Source organism: Ovis aries, chromosome 4 (assembly GCF_016772045.2).
Source record: "Ovis aries strain OAR_USU_Benz2616 breed Rambouillet chromosome 4, ARS-UI_Ramb_v3.0, whole genome shotgun sequence".
Classification (NCBI taxonomy): Eukaryota; Metazoa; Chordata; class Mammalia; order Artiodactyla; family Bovidae; genus Ovis; species Ovis aries.
In genome coordinates this window covers 75,776,892-75,793,746 of record NC_056057.1, presented here as the reverse complement: position 1 = coordinate 75,793,746, position 16,855 = coordinate 75,776,892, and the positions used below count along the sequence as shown (strand labels likewise).

At 38.7% G+C, this 16,855-nt stretch overlaps 1 non-coding gene across 1 annotated transcript; it reads right to left on the bottom strand.

Moving 5' to 3' along the window:
* Positions 1-3,547: 3,547 nt before the first annotated feature.
* Positions 3,548-3,619, bottom strand: TRNAS-AGA (transfer RNA serine (anticodon AGA)). The gene has a single exon. It is a non-coding gene; the product is annotated as a tRNA-Ser (tRNA).
* Positions 3,620-16,855: the final 13,236 nt, after the last annotated feature.

Here is a 16,855-nt window from a genome sequence, read left to right as displayed (position 1 = left end):
AGCATTCAGAAAATTAAGATCATGGCATCCGGTCCCATCACTTCATGGGAAATAGATGGGAAACAGTGGAAACAGTGTCAGGCTTTATTTTGGGGGCTCCAAAATCACTGCAGATGGTGACTACAGCCATGAAATTAAAAGACGCTTACTCCTTGGAAGAAGTTATGACCAACCTAGATAGTATATTCAAAAGCAGAGACAGTACTTTGCTGATTAAGGTCCGTCTAGTCAAGGCTATGGTTTTTCCTGTGGTCATGTATGGATGTGAGAGTTGGACTGTGAAAAAGGTTGAGTGCTGAAGAATTGATGCTTTTGAACTGTGGTGTTGGAGAAGACTCTTGAGAGTCCCTTGGACTGCAAGGAGATCCAACCAGTCCATTCTGAAGGAGATCAACCCTGGGATTTCTTTGGAAGGCATGATGCTAAAGCTGAAACTCCAGTACTTTGGCCACCTCATGTGAAGAGTTGACTAATTGGAAAAGACTTTGATGCTGGGAGGGAATGGGGGCAGGAGGAGAAGGGGACGACCGAGGATGAGATGGCTGGATGGCATCACGGACTCGATGGATGTGAGTCTGAGTGAACTCCGGGAGATGGTGATGGACAGGGAGGCCTGGCGTGCTGAGATTCACGGGGTCGCAAAGAGTCAGACATGACTGAGTGACTGAACTGAACTGAACTGACTGGACCTAATTACAGTTTTAAAAGCTTTCCATCTTCCTGCCTAAATCCTGGTTCTTCCTACTTGTATTTACTCTTTGGGTCTCTGCTTTTTGCAGTAGAGGCTTTCTGCAGGTGTTTATACTGACTGCAAGCTCTGTATACTTGGGAAAGATTTGGTGGTTGTGGGTGAACCCAATTTTTTTGTGGGCTAGTTAATTGGGGAGCCTCAAGGTCCAGAGGTCTTGTCTCTTGATCTGGTCAAGAACCTATTTGCTTTCCCAGAGTATATAAGCTTGACTGCTAGTATTTATGTAGCTGAACCAGAGGTTAGAGCAGGAACTCTGAATATTTTTATGAAATATTTCCTGAATCCCTCTGATTTTATATGGTAACCTCGTCTTTGACAATATCTGGCATGTCTCAAATCTGAGGTGCTCTTTTTGGCTCTCTGCAGAGAATAAAACTCCATTCTTTTACTGGAGGCTTCCTAAGTGGTGCTAGTGGTAAAAAACCCACCTACCAGTGCAGGAGACACAAGTTCAATCCCTGGGTCGTGAAGATTCCCCTGGAGAAGGGCATGGCAACCCACTCCAGTATTCTTGCCTGGAGAATGCCATGGACAGAGGAGCCTGGTGGGCTACAGTCCATGGGGGTGTTGCAAAGAGTCAGACTCAGCTGAAGCGACTGAGCATGCAGCACTTCTGCTGGAGGAGGAGAGTGGTGGTCTTCTAGTTAAGGGCATCCGAGGATCTAATTACATCCTAAACAAACTTTCAACTACTCCTTCATTTTTTAAAAATAATGTCAGTTTCACCTCTGCTCCCCCTCCCCTCAAGGTTGAACCATTTGAAGCTTCTGCCATACAAATTTGGTTAAGTATCAACTTTCCGTAATGCTCACTGAAGATTCAGCTTTCCCTTGTGTTGAAAAATCACTTGCACTTATCCTTCTGCATAAATTTTGTGAGTATTCTCTTCTTTCCCATTCCCTTTGCTTTTATGACATAATTCCTTTAAATATACCCTTAAGGTCATTATTGTCATATAGGAGAAAGTGGAGTTAAATCTGTATGTCCAGTTTGCTGTATTTACCCTGTTGTTCTCCTTTACTTTCTTTGAGGCATGTGGCTCCACACCCAAACTGTGAGATAGGCAAGCAGTCATGCTCATCACTTCACAGATGGGAAAACAGAAACACAAGATCAGCAGAATTGCCCAGTATTGCAGAGTTTGACAGTAACAAAACTGAAGGAGAATGATGAGTTCTGAACTTTCAAATTTTTGGTAAGATTTGTCATTCAGTTACTAAGTTGTGTCCAACTGTTTGTGACCCCATGGACTGCAGCATGTCAGGCTTCCCTGTCCTTCACCATCTCCCAGAGTTTGCAAACTCATGCCCATTGATTGTGTCAGTGATGCTGTCTAGCTATCTCCTCCTCTGTCGTCCCCTTCTCCTCTTGCCCTCAATCTTTCCCAGCATCAGGGTCTTTTCCAACGAGTTGGTTTCTTGAATAAGGTGGCCAGAGTGAGTATTGGAGTTTCAGCTTCAGCATTAGTCCTTCCAATGAATATTCATATTCAGGATTGATTTCCTTTAGGATTCACTGGTTTGATTTCCTTGCAGTTCAAGGGGCTCTCAAGAGTACTCTCCAACACCACAGTTCAAAGGCATCAATTCTTCAGCACTCAGCCTTCTTTATGGTCCAACTCTCACATCCATACATGACTACTGGAAAAACCATAGCTTTGGCTAGACGCACCATTGTTGGCAAAGTGATGATTTACCCCCTTTCCCCACTGATTGCAAAAAAGCTATTTGTGAAAGAATAACAACAAAAAATAGATCTAGATTGACATTCCTTTCTTACTTTGCATTGATACCAATGGTATAAATTCCCAAGCATCTGTTCATGTATCCACTACAGGAAAAAAATGAGGTGTTTATTAAAAGTATATAATCTCAGATACCACAACAAACCTACTGAATAAGAATCTTACAGGGAGGGCACACAATATTAGTTTTATTTTGTAATATGTTTCCCAGTTGCTGATGTGCAGGAAGGTTGGAAACCCATGGAATTATATACTTCCTTAAATAATGACTTTTACAGATTTTTGTGAATTTGGACTTACTTCTTTGTGTTTCATTTTCCCCCTAATTTTGTCATTAAATAGAAGGTAGGTGATATTTACAGTGTGTGACTTTAGCTTGTCCTCTTTAGCTACCTATTAAATCTCACAATAGCAATGGATTCTAGTTTGGAATATCCTTTCAATTGGAATTTGGAAGATAATCCAAAGATTTTCATTCTCATACATGGAGTCAGCCAGTGCTTAGCACATATAGGATTTCATAATCAAGAAGGCTTTACCAGTTAGGATATATTCAGTTTACCAAGACCAGTTATGACTCCTACACATAGGGGCTTGTAGAATTCTATAAAGTAATAGATTTTGACCATAAATGATTTTATAAAGTTTTAAATCCAAAAGTGTTAGATGTTGAGTAATTTGACCTACCTCCCAGCCTTTGAAGGGGTCAAACTAATTAACTTTTAATTTATTTGGTACTGATGACTGCAAATTTCAGGAAGTACAAAATAATTTGAATGGAAAAAAGGATAGGTATGAGATACTGTCAGTGAAAAGGGTGTATATTTTAATCAAAATGACAATCAGGCATGAGCAGTACAGTGCACTATAGGGCTGAGATGAGAACTTCTATATAGTATCTGGGTCAGGTAAAGTGAAAGTGAAAGTGAAGTCTCTCAGTCGTGGCCAACTCTTTGCGACCCCCTGGACTGTAGCCTACCAGACTCCTCCCTCCATGGGATTCTCCAGGCAAGAGTATTGGAGTGGGTTGCCATTTCCTTCTCCAGGGGATCATCCCGACCCAGGGATTGAACCTGGGTCTCCTGCATTCTAGGCAGATGCTTTAACCTCTGAGCCACCAGGGAAGCCCATGGTCAGGTAAAGGGACAGTGAAATGCCAAATGTAGAGGTGATTTATTTTTTATTTTTCCTTAATTTTAATGCAGTTGATTTAATCTGGAGACCATATGTTTAGTTGTTTTAAATTTTTTTCTCTTTTCATGGAGGAAAGAAAGAATTAGTCCCTCAGTTGTGTCCAACTCTTTGCAATCCCATGGACTGTAGCCCACCAGGCTCCTCTGTCCATGGAATTCTTCAGGCAAGAATACTGGAGTGGGTAGCCATTTCCTTTTCCAGGGGATCTTTCCAACCCAGGGATTGATGCCGGGTCTCCTGCATTGTAGGTAGATTCTTTAGCATCTGAACCAGGGAAGCCCCTCTCCTCCTGGAAGAACATACCAAAAAACTTTATGGAATGAAGGTGAGAGATGGCTGATACTTTTCATTTAAACCAGGAGCTGGACTTTTTCTTAAAAAGACTAGATAGTAAATATTTTAGCTTTGAAGGCTCTTAGGTCTCTGTAGCAACTACTCAACTTCACCACTATGAGAAGTCTGTTGGGAACAAATGGGAATGGCTGTGTTCTGATAAAACTTTATTTACAAAAATAGACCATTGTCCATGTGTTCCAGTTTGCTAACTCTTGCTTAGACCCTTTTTCATTTACATGCATTTTCTTTTAGTCAAATTAATTAACTTTAAATATGAAAATTATTTAAATTGGACTAAAATACACTGGTAAATCAAATACTAGAGAAGATTTAAAAAATCTGCATCATTAATAACCAAGGTTGCCTTAAATTACTACCAAGTGCTAAGACTGTTACAGAAACCCCCAATTTTGTGATAGAGTTTCGTGTAGGTGATGCTGACTAATTTTGCCTGTTTACTTGGTTTTGGGATGATATGTTTTGAATTTTATCTTGAAGAATAAAACACAAAAAGTTCACCCCCATTTAATGTTTTTCAATATTCATAGTTTTAGCTAATGTTATCCAAATGATTTAATGATAAAACAGCTTTAAAATAGTTAATAATGAAGGTTTATTTCCCATTCCTGACTTTCAATGTCATTTCAGTCCATTTTAAAAATTTGTGGGGAGAAAATATTGTCAGGAGAAAGCTCATCATCAATTTGCCACAGCTGAAACTGGCACAGCTGGTGAATGAGTGTTTTAATGTATTTCTAGATTAAGCAAGGCAGTTTAAAGAAAACATCATGCAAAAATTCAATCTGCTATGGGTTTAAAATAAAGTCTTCATCTGTGTTGCTGCAGAAAGAATAGCTACCTTATGTTTTGTCATATTGTAGTGGATTATCTTTAATGAAGCGTATATCCCCCACAGCATTATTGTGATATTTTGTGTTTGTCTTGGTCTGCACTAATGCAATGGTTTAATTTTAGTGAACGAAAGAATGGATTTTACTCTTAGTAATGCCATGGCAGGTTTTTTTTCTGGAAGTTGTAAATGAAGGCAATTCACACACATTTAGAAGGAGACCTTTGTTCTTGATTTCAGTTGGATCTCATAACAATGATAATGTAGATGTCTTGATCTCTGAAAAATTCTAAGAGGTCTTCACGAAGGAAACCATTCATAGTGTATTTTTTTTTTAAAGCAGAAAGTAGTATGACTCAAATTGAAAAGGAGAAAGAAAATCCAACCTTCCATCATCTTTCTTCTATTTACATATCATTCAGTTCAGTTCAGTTCAGTCGCTCAGTCGTGTCCGACTCTTTACGACCCCATGAATCACAGCAAGCCAGGCCTCCCTGTCCATCACCAACTCCCGGAGTTCACTCAAACTCACGTCCATCGAGTCAGTGATGCCATCCAGCCATCTCATCCTCTGTCGTCCCCTTCTCCTCCTGCCCCCAATCCCTCCCAGCATCAGAGTCTTTTCCAATGAGTCAACTCTTTGCATGAGGTGGCCAATGTGCTGGAGTTTCAGCTTTAGCATCAGTCCTTCCAATGAACACCTAGGACTGATCTCCTCCAGAATGGACTGGTTGGATCTCCTTGCAGTAAGGGACTCTCAAGAGTCTTCTCCAACACCACAGTTCAAAAGCATCAGTTCTTCAGTGTTCAGCTTTCCTCACAGTCCAACTCTCACATCCATGACCACTGGAAAACCATAGCCTTGACTAAATGGACCTTTGTTGGCAAAGTAATATCTCTGCTTTTTAATATGCTATCTAGGTTGGTCATGCATTGGGGAAGGAAATGGCAACCCACTCCAGTGTTCTTGCCTGGAGAATCCCAGGGATGGGGGAGCCTGGTGGGCTGCCGTCTGTAGGGTCACACAGAGTCAGACACAACTGAAGTGACTTAACAGCAGCAGCAGCAGCAGCAGCAGGTTGGTCATAACTTTTCCTTTTAAGGAGTAAGCATCTTTTAATTTCATGGCTGCAATCACAATCTGCAGTGATTTTGGAGCCCCCCAAAATAAAGTCTGACACTGTTTCCACTGTTTCCCCATCTATTTCCCATGAAGTGATTGGGACCAGATGCCATGATCTTCGTTTTCTGAATGTTGACCTTTAAGCCAACTTTTTCACTCTCCTCTTTCACTTTCATCAAGAGGCTTTTTAGTTCTTCTTCACTTTCTGCCATAAGGGTGGTGTCATCTGCATATCTGAGGTTATTGCTATTTCTCCTGGCAATCGTGATTCCAGTTTGTGCTTCTTCCAGCCCACCATTTCTCATGATGTACCCTCTCATTCTCAAGATGTACATTCTCATGATGTAAGAAGAGGTGGCAAGAATACACAGAAGAACTGTACAAAAAAGAGCCTCACGACCCAGATAATCATGATGGTGCGATCACTCACCTAGAGCCAGACATCCTGGAATGTGAAGTCAAGTGGGCCTTATAAAACATCACAATGAACAAAGCTAGTGGAGGTGATGGAATTCTAGTTGAGCTATTTCAAATCCTGAAAGATGATACTGTGAAAGTGCCGCACTCAATATGCCAGCAAATTTGGAAAACTCAGCAGTGGCCACAGGACTGGAAAAGGTCAATTTTCATTCCAATCCCAACGAAAGGCAATGTCAAAGAATGCTCAAACTATTTCACGATTGCACTCATCTCACATGCTAGTAAAGTAATGCTCAAAATTCTCCAAGCCAGGCTTCTGTGATATGTGAACCGTGAACTTCCAGATGTTCAAGCTGGTTTTAGAAAAGGCAGAGATCAAATTGCCAATATTCGAAAAAGCAAGAGAGTTCCAAAAAAACATCTATTTCTGCTTTGTTGACTATGCCAAAGCCTTTGACTGTGTGGATCACAGGAAACCGTGGAAAATTCTGAAAGAGATGGGAATACCAGACCACCTGACCTGCCTCTTGAGAAACCTATATGCAGGTCAGAAAGTAACAGTTAGAACTGGGCATGGAACAACAGACTGGTTCCAAATTGGAAAAGGAGTACGCCAAGGTTGTATATTGTCACCCTGCTTATTTAACTTATATGCAGAGTACATATCATTACCATCTATTATTTCTCATTCATATTTCCATCTACCTGCCTACTTACTAACATGCCTACCTATCTATCAACTCTCTGAACAATGGATATTGTCTTTTCTCTTAATTTTCACCCTACACTTTCAGTTCCTGGGGATTTCTCTCTTCTATCTCTCTTTCATCCTTTGGAATGCCTTCCAAGGATTTTATTTAGTTCTCCTACCCTTATTAACAGCCTGCTGCCTTGCAGGAAAAGCTCCTGTGCATCTCAAACTAGATCTTTCTCAGCTCTGCCTTTCCCATAGGATTTAGCATTTTATCCTGTGTCCTAGGTAAAGATCTAGGGGAAGAGGGACAGACTTACTCTGTGTATGGTGTACTTAGAAATCCTAAGTGGTTATACCTGCCCATATTTAACCATTAAAAGATGGTAGAAGTTTGGCGGTGTTTTTTTTTTTTTTTTCCCCTTATTCTATTGGGTTGGCCAAAAGTTTGTTTTTTTTTTTCATAAGATAGCTCTAGTAGTGCTTAGCTGTCTTTAACTTCACTTGAAACAATTTTGTAAGATTGTACTGTGACAGCTGTCATATCAGTGTGCATTTAAAAAATAACAACATAAAAATTGGTGAATTTCTGTGTAGCAATTTTAATATTGACAATGGAAGAGAAAAGCTACATTTTTGGTATGCTATCATTTATTATTTCAAGAAAGATAAAAATACGATAACATTTACTGTGTGAGGTAACTTCCTTCTCTACCTAATTTGAGAGTTTTATCATGAAAGGAAGTTGAATTCTGTCAAATACCTTTCTGCATCTATAGAGGTGATTATTTGGTTTTTATTTTTAATTATGTTAATGTATCACATTTATTATTTTGTGTATTTTGAGCCATCCTTGCATCCCAGGAATATATCTCACTGTGGATATTTGAGGGTCATGTTACAGTGGGTCATGTTTTGTTTTTAATGTGCTAGTGAATCTGGTTTGAAGAACCTATACCTATTTTGCTCAAACTATTTCAAAAGATTAAAAAGTAAGAAACATTCCCAATTTTTTTCTGTGAAGCCCCATCCCCATATTACTAAGATTTGGCAAAGACAGTACAAGAAAATAAAATTACAGGCCATTATCCTTGATGAATATAGGTGCAAAAATCCTCAACAAAATATTAGCAAGCTGAATGCAACAATACACCATAGGATCATACAGCATGACCAAGTTGGATTCATCCCAGGGTTACAAGGGTGGTTCAACATGTGCAAAGCAACCACTGTGATACACCATATTAACAGAATAAAGGATAAAAAACCCTGATTATCTCAGTAGTTGCAGAAAAAGCATTTGGTAAAATTCAACCTTCATTCATAATAAAAACTCTCACCCAAGTGGGTGTAAAGGAAACATATCTCAACATAATGAAAGCGATTTACAACAGACCCACAATGTAATAGTCAATAGTGAAAAGTTGAAAGCCTTTTTGCTAAATTCAGGAAAAAGACAAGGATGCCCAGTCTTACCAATTGTATTCAACATAATATTGGAAGAACTCACCACAGCAATCAGACAATGAACAGAATACAAAGCATCCAGATTGGAAGAGAAGAGGTAAAACTGTGGTATTTGTAGATAACATATGTTGCTGTTCAGTTGTTCTGTAGTGTCAGAATCTTTGTGACCTATGGACTGCAGCATGCTGTCCTGGCCTTCACCATCTCCCTGAGTTTGTTCAAACTCCTGTCCATTGAATTGGTGATGCCATCTATCACCTCTGTGCTCTGTTGTCCCTTCTCCTCCTGCCTTCAATCTTTCCCCAAATCAGGGTCTTTTCCAGTGAGTCGGCTCTTCACTTCAGGTGGTCAAAGTATTGGAGCTTCAGCTTCAGCATTAGTCCTTCCAATAAGTATTCAGGGTTGATTTCCTTTAGGATTGACTGGTTTGATTTCCTTCCAGTCCAAGAGACTCTCAAAAGTCTTCTCCAGTACCACAGTTCAAAAGCATCAATTCCTTAGCACTCAGCTTTCTTTATAGTCCAACTCTCACATCCATACATGACTACTGGAAAAATAAGGATTTTTGTAAGTGAAGTGATGTTTCTGCTTTTTAAAATGCTGTCTAGACTGGACAGGAAACACAAAAAGGGTGTATAAACTCGAACCTAAAACAATAAAGTAAATGGCAATGGGATCATACTTATCAATAATTACCTTAAATGTAAATTGGTTGAATGCCCCAGCCAAAAGAAAAAGACTGGCAGAATGGATACAAAAACAAGACCCCTATATACATTGTCTACAAGAGACCCACCTCAAAACAGGGGACATATACAGACTGAAAGTGAAGGGCTGGAAAAAGATATTCCATACAAATAGAGATCAAAAGAAAGCAGGAGTAGCAATACTCATATCAGATAAAATAGACTTTAAAACAAAGGCTGTGAAAAGAGACAAAGAAGGACACTACATAATGATCAAAGGATCAATCCAAGAAGAAGATATAACAATTGTAAATATATATGCACCCAACAGAGGAGCACCACAATATGTAAGACAAATGCTAACATGTAAAATAGAAAGCCCAGAGATAAATCCATGCACCTATGGCCATCTTATCTTTGACAAAGGAGGCAAGAATATACAATGGAGAAAAGACAATCTCTTTAACAAGTGGTGCTGGGAAAACTGATCAACCACTTGTAAAAGAATGAAATTAGAACACTTTCTAACACCATACAGAAAAATAAACTCAAAATGGATTAAAGATCTAAACGTATGACCAGAAACTATAAAACTCCTAGAGGAGAACATAGGCAAAACACTCTCTGACATACATCACAGCAGGATCCTCTATGACACACCTCCCAGAATATTGGAAATGAAAGCAAAAATAAACAAATGGGACCTAATTAAATTTAAAAGCTTCTGTACAACAAAGGAAACTATAAGCAAGGTGAAAAGACAGCCTTCTGAATGGGAGAAAATAATAGCAAATGAAGCAACTGACAAACAACTAATCTCAAAAATATACAAACAACTTCTGCAGCTCAATTCCAGAAAAATAAATGACCCAATCAAAAAATGGGCCAAAGAACTAAACAGACATTTCTCCAAAGAAGACATACAGATAGCTAACAAACACATGAAAAGATGCTCAATATCACTCATTATCAGAGAAATGCAAATCAACACCACAATGAGGTACCATTTCACACCAGTCAGAATGGCTGCTATCCAAAAGTCTACAAGTAATAAATGCTGGAGAGGATGTGGAGAAAAGGGAACCCTCTTACACTGTTGGTGGGAATGCAAACTAGCACAGCCACTATGGAGAACAGCATGGAGATTCCTTAAAAAAACTGCAAATAGAACTACCTTATGACCCAGCAATCCCACTGCTGGGCATACACACTGAGGAAACCAGAATTGAAAGAGACACATGTACCCCAATGTTCATTGCAACACTGTTTATCATAGCCAGGACATGGAAGCAACCTAGATGTCCATAAGCAGATGAATGGATAAGAAAGCTGTGATATGTATACACAATGGAGTATTACTCAGCCATTAAAAAGAATACATTTGAATCAGTTCTAATGAGGTGGATGAAACTGGAGCCTATTATACAGAGTGAAGTAAGCCAGAAAGAAAAACACCAATACAGTATACTAACACATATATATGGAATTTAGAAAGATGGTAACGATAACCCTGTATGCAAGACAGCAAAAGAGACACAGATGTATAGAACAGTCTTTTGGACTCTGTGGGAGAGAGAGAGGGTGGGATGATTTGGGAGAATGGCATTGAAACATGTATAATATCATATATGAAATGAATCACCAGTCCAGGTTCGATGCAGGATACAGGATGCTTGTGGCTGGTGCACTGGGATGACCCAGAGGGCTGGTACAGGGAGGGAGGTGGGAGGTGGGGTCAGGATGGGGAACACGTGTATACCTGTGGCAGATTCATGTTGATGTATGGCAAAACCAATACAATATTGTAAAGTAATTAGCATCTAGTTAAAATAAATAAATTTATATCAAAAATATAATAAAAGTAAAAACATCCTGTTAAAATAAAATAAAATGAAATAAAATTCTGTCTAGGGTTTGTCATAGCTTTTCTTCCAAGGAGCAAGCATCTTTTAATTTCATGACTGCAATCACCGCCTGCAGTGATTTTGAAACCCAAGAAAATAAAATCTGTCACTGTTTCCATTGTTTTCCCATCTTTATGCCATGAAGTAATGGAACTGGACACCATGATCTTAGTTTTTTAAATGTTGAGTTTTAAGCCAGCTATTTATGATACTGCATGACACACTATATAGAGAACTCTAAAATCTCTACTCCAGAACTATTAGAACTATAAAATGAATTCAGCAAGATTGTAGGATACAAGAATAATATACAGAAATCTGTTGCATTTTATACGCTAGTATTGAAATATCAAAAAGAGGAAGCTTAAAAAACTCCCTTTTAAAATGGCATCAAAAAATAAAATTAGTTCAGTTCAGTTCAGCCACTCAGTTGTGTCCTACTATTTGCAGCCCCATGAACTGCAGCACGCCATGCTTCCCTCTCTGTCACCAACTCCCAGAGCTTGCTCAAACTCATGTCCGTCAAGTTGGTGATGCTATCCAACCATCTCATCCTCTGTCATCCCTTTCTTCTCCTGCCTTCAATCTTTCCCAGCATCAGGGTCTTTTCCAGTGAGTCAGTTCTTTGCATCAGGTGGCCAAAGTACTGGAGCTTCAGCTTCAGCATCAGTTCTTCCAGTGAGTATTCAGCACTGATTTCCTTTAGGATTGACCAGTTTGATGGAAGTCAATCCTAAAAAAATAAAATACCTAGAAAAAAACTTAGCCAAGGAGGTGAAAAATCTATTTGCTGAAAACAATGGAAGATTGATAGAAGGAAACTTTTTGTTTTCTGCATGATTTGTAGTTTGTTTCTCATTCTTTTATTGTTATCCTTTCTTGTGATTTGATGATTTGATATTTTTCCCCTTACCTTTTTTGTATCTATGATAGGTTTTTCAATGTGGCTACCATGAGGCTTTCATAAAACTTTTTATCAATATTATAGTCTAAACTTAGAATTTCAGTTTTATACAAAATTTCTACACATTCTCTAATAGCAAAATCAGTTTTTAGTCAATGATTAGCCTTTTTTTTCAGCTAATAACTTATATTTTAAAATTAAAAAAATTAAATCCCACATCTTCCCCTTATAAGGCAACAGAATTGACGGTTAAGAAGTATGAATAATGAGTGATGTTGAGCATCTTTTCATGTGATGTATGGCAAAACCAATACAATATTGTAAAGTAATTAACCTCCAATTGAAAAAATTATTTCATCTAATAAAAAAAGAAGTATAAAGAGAAGTTTGTGAAAGATATATGCAGTAATGTCATCTGATATGTAGAATAAGGGTGAGATTTTTGTTAGTTTTTAAGTCTACACATTTACTCTTCTCTATACTTTATGTTCGGAGAAGGCAATGGCACCCCACTCCAGTACTGTTGCCACGAAAATCCCATGGATGGAGGAGCCTGGTAGGCTGCAGTCCATGGGGTTGCGAAGAGTCGGATACGACTGAGTGACTTTATTTTTCACTTTTCACTTTTATGCATTGGAGAAGGAAATGGCAACCTACTCCAGTGTTCTTGCCTGGAGAATCCCAGGGACGGGGGAGCCTGGTGGGCTGCTGTCTATGGGGTCGCACAGAGTTGGACACGACTGAAGTGACTTAGCATCAGCAGCATACTTTATGTTTTTAATGTTAGAATTTACTTTTTTGTATCATGAATCTATTAACCAATTTTTGTGGTCATAGTTATTCTTAATATTTGGGTCTTTTAACTTTTGTACTGGTGTTAAAAGTGATTGACTCACCATTCTTACAGTATTACATTATTCTCATCTATGTCAGTTTCTCTGCAAATTTTTCTTCTCTTTTTCAGTATTACTTTTATTTTATTCACCTTTAACTTTTAACGAAATACTCTGTTACTGATCCTTATGTATATCTTCTTTCTACCGTGGCTCTTAAAACTTTGTCTCATTTTTTAATTGCCCTTCTTTCGGTTTCTTTCTTACATTCTGCACATCCTTCTATTTTCTGGTTCTTTCTCCTATGAATCCCCCCATTTCTGTTTTGTGTTCTTTAATAACTGCTATTGCTTCCTAAGGAGTGTTTTTCAAAATGTTCATTTGGGAGTGTTATGTTAAAATTTTCATCAGCTTCAAAAAAATTTTTTTTGATGACTTTTCCTCAGTTGTTGAAAAATTTAGTTACTCATTTTCATCTTCTGCTTGTATGGAACCGGACCAAATTATTTTATGTTATGCATTTTGAAGCATATGGATTTTCCTGAACTAGTGATACGAGATTATTTTAGGTTGGGTTTGAATTGGAAAAGGACTCAAGTTTCATAATTCAAGTCTTTCCTTCTCTGTAGCCTGAGTCATGTATTAAAAATATGGCCTGTCTTTCTGGGTGTCACATCGACCCTCAGAACCCAATATGATGTAACGAGGCACCTGCCTCCAATTCTATGTTTCCCACATCTCCTGAGAGCCCTTGACTTACATGATGAGGGATTTACTTTACCAGATGCTTGGTGGCACCCATCAAGATTTTCTCTCTTCACTGCTTTCACTGCCTCAGAAATTCTGTTTATTCAGGGGCTGTTCTAGAAGTTTCCTTTCAGTGTAAGGCCCTCTCCTTCTGGAAACAGTTCTTTCTGGGAGATTTCTGGAATCTTTCTGGTTTAAGACCTAGAACTCCCTATTTCATACTGAAGCCAATTTGCCTCTTCCTCCGGTTCTATTCTGCTTAGTTGTATCTTTAGTAGTATTTACCCAGAATCTGGAGTTTATTGATTTTCTATGTTTCCTAGTTATCTTTGGACCATCTTACAGAATTTCCTATTCATGTGGGGTTCTATCTATCTAGGGTTAAATATTTGCTGATGAATTTTTAAATCTTTAATCACCTTTTATAACCCTAATTTTTCATTAGTCCCTCTACATATCTTAACTCGATACTTCCTTTCCTATTCTTATGTGTTCTGATTGCTCTATCTAGTTTCTCTGGTCAATTTTGCTATTTTGAGGAGTTTTGGATCATGCTTATAGATGTCTAGCAAATTTTGAATTTTCACCATCCATTCAGTTCATTCATTCAGTCATGTCTGACTCTTTGCAACCCCATGGACTGCAGCATGCCAGGGCTCCCTGTCCACACCAGTTTCCGGAGTTTACTCAGACTCCTGTCCACTCGGTGATGTGATTCAACCATCTCATTCTCTGTCATCCCCTTCTCCTCCCACCTTCAATCTTTCCCAGCATCAGGGTCTTTTCAAATGAGTCAGTTTTTCACATCAGGTGGCCAAAGTATTGGAGTTTCAGCTTAAGCATCAGTCCTTCCAATGAATATTCAGGACTGATTTCCTTTAGGATGGACTGGTTGGATCTCCTTGCAGTCCAAGGAACTCTCAAGAGTCTTCTCCAACACCACAGTTTAAAAGTATCAATTCTTCAGCACTCAGCTTTCTTTATAGTTCAACTTTCACATCCATACATGACTCCTGGAAAGACCATAGCCTTGACTAGATGGATCTTTGTTGACAAAGTAATGCCTCTGCTTTTTACTATGCTGTCTAGGTTGGTCATAACTTTCCTTCCAAGGAGTAAGTATCATTTAATTTCATGGCTGCAGTCACCATCTGCAGTGATTTTGGAGCTCCCTCCGCCTCAAAAAAAAAAAAAAAAAATCTGTCACTGTTTCCCCATCTATTTGCCATGAAGTGACAGGATCAGATGCCATGATCTTAGCTTTTTGAATGTTGAGTTTTAAGCCAACTTTTTGACTCTCCTCTTTCATTTTCATCAAGAGGCTCTTTAGTTCTTCACTTTCTGCCATAAAGGTGGTGTCATCTACATATCCGAGGGTATTGATATTACTCCTGACAATCTTAATTCCAGCTTGTGCTTCATCCAGCCCAGTGTTTCTCATGATGTACTCTGCATATAAGATAAATAAGCAGAGTGACAATATACAGCCTTGATGTACTCCTTTCCTGATTTGGATCCAGTCTGTTGTTCCATGTCCAGTCCTAACTGTTGCTTCCTGACCTGCATACAGATTTCTCAGGAGGCAGGTCAGGTGGTCTGGTATTCCCGTCTCTTTCAGAATTTTCCAGTTTGTTGTGATCCACACAGTCAAAGGCTTTGGCATAGTCAATAAAGTAGAAATAGATGTTTTTCTAGACTCTCTTGCTTTTTTGATTATCCAACGAATGTTGGCCATTTGATCTCTGCTTCCTCTACCTTTTCTAAATCCAGCTTGAACATCTGGAAGTTCATGGTTCATGTACTGTTGAAGCCTGACTTGGAGAATTTTGAGCATTACTTTACTAGTATGTGAGATGAGTGCAATTGTGCAGTAGTTTGAACATCCTTTGGCATTGCCTTTCTTTGTGATTGGAATGAAATCTGACCTTTTCCAGTTCAGAGGCCACTGCTGAGTTTTCCAAATTTGCTGGCATATTGAATGTAGCACCTTCACAGCCTCATCTTTTAGGATTTGAAATAGCTCAACTAGAATTCCATCGCCTCCACTAGCTTTGTTCATAGTGATGCTTCGTTAGGTCCACTTGACTTCTTATTTCAGGATGTCTGGCTCTAGATGAGTGATCACACCATTGTGATTATCTGGGTCATGAAGATCTTTTTGTATAGTTCTTCTGTGTATCCTTGCCACCTCTTCTTAATATCTTCTGCTTCTGTTAGGTCCATATCATTTCTGTCCTTTATTGAGTCCATCTTTGTATGAAATGTTCCCTCGATATCTCTAACTTTCTTGAAAAGATCTCTGGTCTTTCCCATTCTATTGTTTTCCTCTATTTCTTTGCACTGATCACTGAGGAAGGCTTTATCATTTCTCCTTGCTCTTCTTTGGAACGCTGTATTCAAATGGGCATACCTTTCCTTTTCTCCTTTGCTCTTCATTTCTCTTCTTTTCACAGCTATTTGTAAGTCCTCCTCAGGCAGCCATTTTGCTTTTTAGCATTTCTTTTTCATGGGGATGGTCTTGATCACTGTCTCCTATACAAGCCACTTCAAATAACTGTGTGCCCAACTTTTGCTAAAAAGTAATTTCTTCAGTGTCATGATTCCCTTTGCTGCATGTGATTTTTAGGAGGAGAACTGACAAGATCTGATTCTAAAAAGCTATCATACAACTTTTGCGACCAAAGCACTTGACCTCAACTTCATAGTAAGAAACTGTGAGTGATGACAGATTGTACAGAATCACATTCAAAATCACCAAGTCCCCTCTAAACATTCATACATTGCTGTGTAGTCCTATGAAAGAGTTACTGACTAATGATTAGCAAACTTTTAAAAACTTTTTTTTAATGTTAACTCACTTTATTTTTTTTTCCATTGTCACAAAGATCTTTAATGTTTTCCTTATATAGCCACACCCACTTCACCTCCCTCTAGCCCCTCTTTTTTTTTAATTTTTATTTTTACTTTATTTTGCTTTACAATACTGTATTGGTTTTGTGATACATTGACGTGAATCAGCCACGGGTGTACACGAGTTCCAATCCTGAACCCCCCTCCCACCTCCCACCCCATATCATCTCTCTGGATCATCCCCATGCACCAGCCCCAAGCATCCTGTATCCTGTATCCTCTATCGAATGTAGACTGGCGATTCGTTTCTTACATGATAGGATACATGTTTCAATGCCATTCTCCCAAATCATCC